This window comes from Lathyrus oleraceus, chromosome 5, assembly GCF_024323335.1.
Source record: "Lathyrus oleraceus cultivar Zhongwan6 chromosome 5, CAAS_Psat_ZW6_1.0, whole genome shotgun sequence".
In the NCBI taxonomy this organism is placed as follows: Eukaryota; Viridiplantae; Streptophyta; class Magnoliopsida; order Fabales; family Fabaceae; genus Lathyrus; species Lathyrus oleraceus.
Window position 1 is genome coordinate 216,116,320 of NC_066583.1, and position 6,217 is coordinate 216,122,536.

The following is a 6,217-nucleotide window of genomic DNA, read 5'->3' on the forward strand; positions in this document are numbered from 1 at the left end:
TCGGTGACACCGTTCAGATTCTTGAGACTCATGTCGATCGACTTTTCTTGAAGTTCAAATGAAGCCGAAAAGGTTGCAAACCGGTCATTCATGCTTGTAGAGAAGGAGTCGAGACGTGCATTTTGGGCTTGAATTTGCTCGTTGATGTGAGCATATCGCTCATCTTGAGCTTGCATGAAGGACTGTTGAGCTATTTGCATATTATGCATCATATCCAACAGTTCTGAAGAATCAGCTTGTTGTGGAGGGGACGGAGGAGATTCTTCCTCATCTTGGTAATACGGCTGGTAAAATTGACACTGAGTTGACCAACCCTTGTGTTGCCATTCACCCCAGCCACCCCAGCGTGGAGCATCTTCTTCATTTGAATGCGACTGCTGAGCCCAAGCTGAGTCCGAGTAGTCTTGAGTGTCAACGGGTGGAGGATCAGCATCTCCACCATTGTGATCCACATCGTACCTGACTTCTTCTTCTTCATTTTCTTCTTCATCTTCTTGGTCTTCGCTTTCATCACTATCATCATCTGCAGGAATATTTGCTCTCCGAATAAACTTATACATCCTCCGCTCATTGCACCAAAGATATCCCATCATAGACATGGTTTTTGTACTGAACTCTTTGTCAGATGAGATGGAAGTGTACTTGAAAGACGGATGATGAACGTTAGCTGCAGTCAGGACCTCTTGAATGAAGGATCCGTAAGCAAGCGCCGTTCCTCGTCCGGAGTCACGTAGCCCAAACATTCTGCTGGCAATGTAGTATGGCCAGTTGATTTTTATCTTATTTTTCAGAATGTAAATCAGATGAACCTCGGCCGGTTCGACTCTGGAGAGGCCTCCCTTCTTTGGGCGCAGGATTCGTGAGACAACCCACTGAAGGATCCTTTCTCCGGCTTTCAGCTTGCCGGCAGTGACAGTTCGTGGGAACGCGTCACTGTTCACAAACTGATCAGTATAGGGTCGTCTCAGCATGTCATTCAATGCATTCTTAAACTCATAGCCAGCTACGTGGTGAGAGTCAGTGACATCAGGTAGAGGGTTTCCATCATCATCAACAGACATATCAAAGTATTGGTTCCAGATATTTGATTTAAGCGGTACCTTTGTCGGACCAATTCTAGAGTGGAACTTGTGCCCGCGAAAGTTGTCATGAAGGCCGGCATAGAACACGCGAACAAGGTCTTCACTGTATTTGGTATTACATTCCAAGAAGTTGATAAAGCCCTGATGCTGCAGCAAAGCCAGGACTTCAGGAAGGTGCATGCGTTCAGCGGTAAGTTTGTAGAACGCATGTTGTTGCACAACGCCTCTTTTGCTGATGTCTCTGTTGAAGACTTCGACGCGAGCGGGTGGAACTAGTGATACAGCAGATATGGGTAGAGATGCGGCGGATGATTCTCGGGATCTCTTGCCGGAGGGTCTGCGTGATGTGGTAGCCATTTGAGCAAGTTTGAAACGGAGTGTTTGGGTATAGAGAGAAGGTTTAAGAAGGGTTTTGAGAGTGATTCTGCTAGATAGAGGTTTCTCCCAATTTATAGTGGAAAGGTTAGGGTTTTGGGAAGATGGAAGATCAAAGAACAATAGCCACTAGGTAGATGCAAGTTACAAAGTAGTGGGTAGTTTGAAAGGTGATGGAATGTAAATGCACAATTAGTGATGATTTTTGGATGGGAATGCATGAAAAACGATTTAAATTTTTCTGCAGAAAAACGAAATTTTCGAGCGATGCGTCGACCATAGCTCTGTATGCGTCGACGCATACTATTTGGTTTTTGTGAAAATGCAGAAATTAATTTGCTTGCGTCGACCATAGCCCTGCTGCGGTCGACTCATACAGTCCAAATTTCAAATTTTCACTATTTTCCACATGCGATGACAGATTTGATGCATAATTAACACACCATACAGCAATAAACATCCAAAGAGAGAGATCATATATATATATATATATATATATATATATATATATATATATATATATATATATATATATATATATATATATATATATATATAAACAACATCATTATGAGATATAACTATTGTAGTCATGAGATTTTGCAGAGAGAGAAGGAGAGGAACAGTATCACCTCAATGCCGGAGTGACTTAGTGAACGGTAGACTTGTGCTTACAACAACATAGATTGGTTAGAGGTACAAGATTAAAGTCTTATATGGAATAAGGTAAAACAGCAGATTATAGTCCCCGTTCCGAAATATCGAGAATGCCAAGTTCTCGGTGGATATGAAAGAAAGGTTCAGTGGCTAGCGGCTTTGTGAAAATGTCCGCTAGTTGATTTTCAGTATTGACATGTTTAAACACAATGTCACCTTTCTCTACATGATCACGAAGAAAGTGGTGTCGTATTTCGATATGTTTGGTGCGAGAATGTAGCACAGGATTCTTGGTTAGGTTAATGGCACTTGTATTGTCACAAAAAATGGGAATACGTTCAAGTTTGAGGTTAAAATCCAATAGTTGTTGCTTAATCCATAGGATTTGGGCACAACAACCACCGGCGGCAACGTATTCCGCTTCGGCGGTTGACAAAGCAACAGAAACCTGTTTCTTGCTATGCCAACTGACCAAAGAGTTTGAAAATAAGTGACAAGTGCCACTGGTGCTCTTCCTATCTGATTTGCAACCGGCAAAGTCGGAATCGGAAAAACCTACCAATGAACAATCATTACCTTTGGAATACCATAGTCCATACTTCGGAGTACCGGATAGGTATCGAAGTATTCGTTTGACGGCTTTTAAATGGGATTCCTTGGGACATGATTGATATCTTGCGCACATGCATACGCTAAACATAATATCGGGACGAGAAGCAGTAAGATAAAGGAGTGAACCAATCATACCTCTATACCGTTTTACATCTACTTCCTTACCGTCTTCATCTTTGTTCAAGTTTGTACACGTAGGCATGGGGGTGTCTATGGCCTTTGCTTTTGCCATGTCAAATCTCTTGATAAGGTCCAAACAGTACTTTGTCTGGCTCACGAAAGTTCCTTCTTTGAGCTGTTTGATTTGCAGACCGAGAAAGTATGTGAGCTCCCCCATCATACTCATCTCGAATTCACCCTGCATAAGGTCAGAAAACTCTCTCACAAGACTCATGTTAGTAGATCCAAATATGATATCATCTACATAAATTTGCACTAATATCAAGTGCTTTGCTTGACGTTTAATGAAGAGGGTTGTGTCAACCTTTCCTCTTGAGTATTTTTGATCGAGTAAGAATTTGCTTAGTCTCTCATACCAAGCTCTAGGAGCTTGTTTGAGGCCATACAAAGCTCTTTTTAGTTTATAGACATGATCAGGATACTCATGGGATTCGAAACCCGGAGGTTGTGCGACATAAACCTCTTCATTTATGTGACCGTTAAGGAATGCACTCTTGACATCCATTTGGAATAGCTTAAAGTCTTTCGCGCATGCGAAAGCAAGGAGAAGGCGTATAGCCTCGAGTCGGGCAACCGGCGCATAAGTTTCCTCATAGTCGATGCCTTCCTCTTGGTTATACCCTTGCGCGACTAAACGCGCCTTATTACGGGTTATTACCCCGTTTTCGTCCAGCTTGTTCCTAAACACCCATCGGGTGCCGATTACTCGATGATCTCGCGGAGGAGGGACAAGGTCCCAAACCTCATTTCTGGTGAACTGATTAAGTTCCTCCTGCATTGATAAAAACCAGTGTTCATCGAGTAGGGCTTCTTTAGGGTTTTTAGGTTCCATCTGCGAAACGAAAGCGAAGTGATAACAGAAGTTACTTAGCTTAGATCGAGTTGTTACGCCCTTTGATATGTCCCCGAGAATGTTGTCTATTGGATGGTCTTTGGAAGACTTCCAAGCTTGAGGAAGATCATCGTTTGAAGGCGGATGAACTACCTCGGTTTCCTCATGGTGTACATCTTTGTCCTCCTCAATTTTGACTATGTCGGGTTGATCAATCCCCGGCTCGCCACCTTTGAGTATGTCTTCAGTAGATGTACCTGCACCATGTAAAACACTACCCTTTCCGACATTTCTCGAATTGGATTCATCAAAAGTGACATGTACAGACTCTTCTACAGTAAGTAATCGCTTGTTGTATATTCTATATGCTTTGCTAGATTGAGAGTATCCGAGGAAGATACCTTCGTCGGCCTTGGAATCGAATTTCCCTAAGTTTTCCTTTCCATTGTTCAATATAAAACATTTGCAACCAAAGACATGTAAGTGAGAAACATTTGGCTTTCGCCCTTTTAAAAGTTCATACGGTGTTTTGTTTAGAATGGGACGAATGAGCACCCTATTCAGAACGTAACAAGCCGTACTAATGGCGTCAGCCCAAAAATATTTCGGTAAGCCACTTTCATTGATCATTGTTCTTCCCAATTCTTCCAAAATTCGATTTTTACGCTCCACAACCCCATTTTGTTGAGGAGTACGTGGAGCGGAGAAGTTATGATCAATACCATGGTTACCGCAATATTCTTCAAATAAGTGATTTTCAAATTCACCTCCATGATCGCTTCTAATTGCAACAATGTTTGTATTTAGTTTATTTTGGGAAAGTTATGATCAATACCATGTGTCACTCTTACTTACTAAGAAAATAGTCCAACAAAATCGAGAAAAGTCGTCCACTATTACGAAACCGTAATAGTTTCCTCCTAGACTTTTAATCCTAGATGGCCCAAATAAATCCATATGGAGAAGCTCGAGAGGTCTCGTTGTTGAAACGATATTTTTGGATTTAAATGAGATCCTCGTTTGCTTCCCCTTTTGACAAGCATCACAAAGGTGATCCTTGGTGAACTTAATTTTGGGGAGACCTAGGACTAGATCTTTTGAGACTACTTTGTTGAGTAAGTAAAAGTTAACATGTGCTAAACGCCTATGCCATAACCATGAATCTTCACTCATTGTTACGAGGCATTTGTCACTTGTTAACGATACTTCATTTAAGTCAAGCATATAGACATTGTTCACACGAAGACCATTAAACATACTCTTCTTATCATCATTATGTACAATTTTGCAACAATCTTTTGAAAACGATACATTGTATCCTTTGTCACATAATTGACTGATGCTAAGTAGATTGTGTTTAAGACCTTCGACAAGCAACACATCAGAAATAGTAGTAGAGGAGGGATTACCTACACTACCTTTACCAAGTATTACTCCACGGTTGTTATCACCATAAGTTACATATCCCTTCTTCTTAGCCACAAAGTCAATGAAGAGAGATATGTCACCTGACATGTGCCTTGAGCATCCACTGTCGAGAAACCATCTTCTCTCGGTAGTCTCGAGGCATTGTACCTGTGACAAGATAATTAACAAGAGAAGGTACCCAATTGCTTATTGGGTCCTGAGTGGTGAGGAACGAAATGGTTGCATTTGGGCATCCATTGATAAATGCCTTTAGGAACTAAAAACCTCCTAAATCTACATTTAGCAATGGAATGGCCTTTCTTGCAACAATAGAGACAAGAGAAAGTTACATTTGGATTGCTTTTGCTATCTTCATCTTTTATAACATATTTATATTTTTGATATGGATTAACCATACTTTCTCGAAAATTAGATTTGTTGATAGCAAAATTAATCTTGGGCTCAAGAGCCTTGTCAAGTTTGGCTTTTAGGTTTCTTACTTCACCTTGCCAAATGTAACAAGTATCACACCCAAAGTTCATCATTCTACTTTTAAGGTCCTCATAACTTGTTTTTGTGCTTTCCACTATAGAAGCTTTAAGAGCCTCAAGTTTCCGTTCGGATTCTTGAATTTTATGTTCCAAATGAGAAAAAAAATTCTTATTTGAGGCAAGCCTTTTAAAGGCTTCTTTTGCTTCATAGTGTAAAGTATCAAAAGCAGTTTGCAATTCATTATGAGACATACTAGAGGATTTTTCATATTTAGCATGTCGTACCTGTTTCTTTTTGTTCTTTTGATGAGCAGAAAGACATAGATTTGCATTTTCATCTTCATCACTAGAGCTTTCATCATCAGAGGAGTTGTTATCGCTTTCCCAAGCGATGTATGCTCTCCTTGGCTTTGATGGTTTCTTGTGTGATTTGTATGAGTCTTTTTCTTTTGTCTTTTTGTTCATCGGACAGTCCAGTTTGTAGTGACCCGGCTTTCCACACTTATAGCACGACCCTCTAGTTGTTTTTCCTTTTGAGTCATCATTTTTGGAGAACCTAGATTGCTTCCGGAAGTTTACTA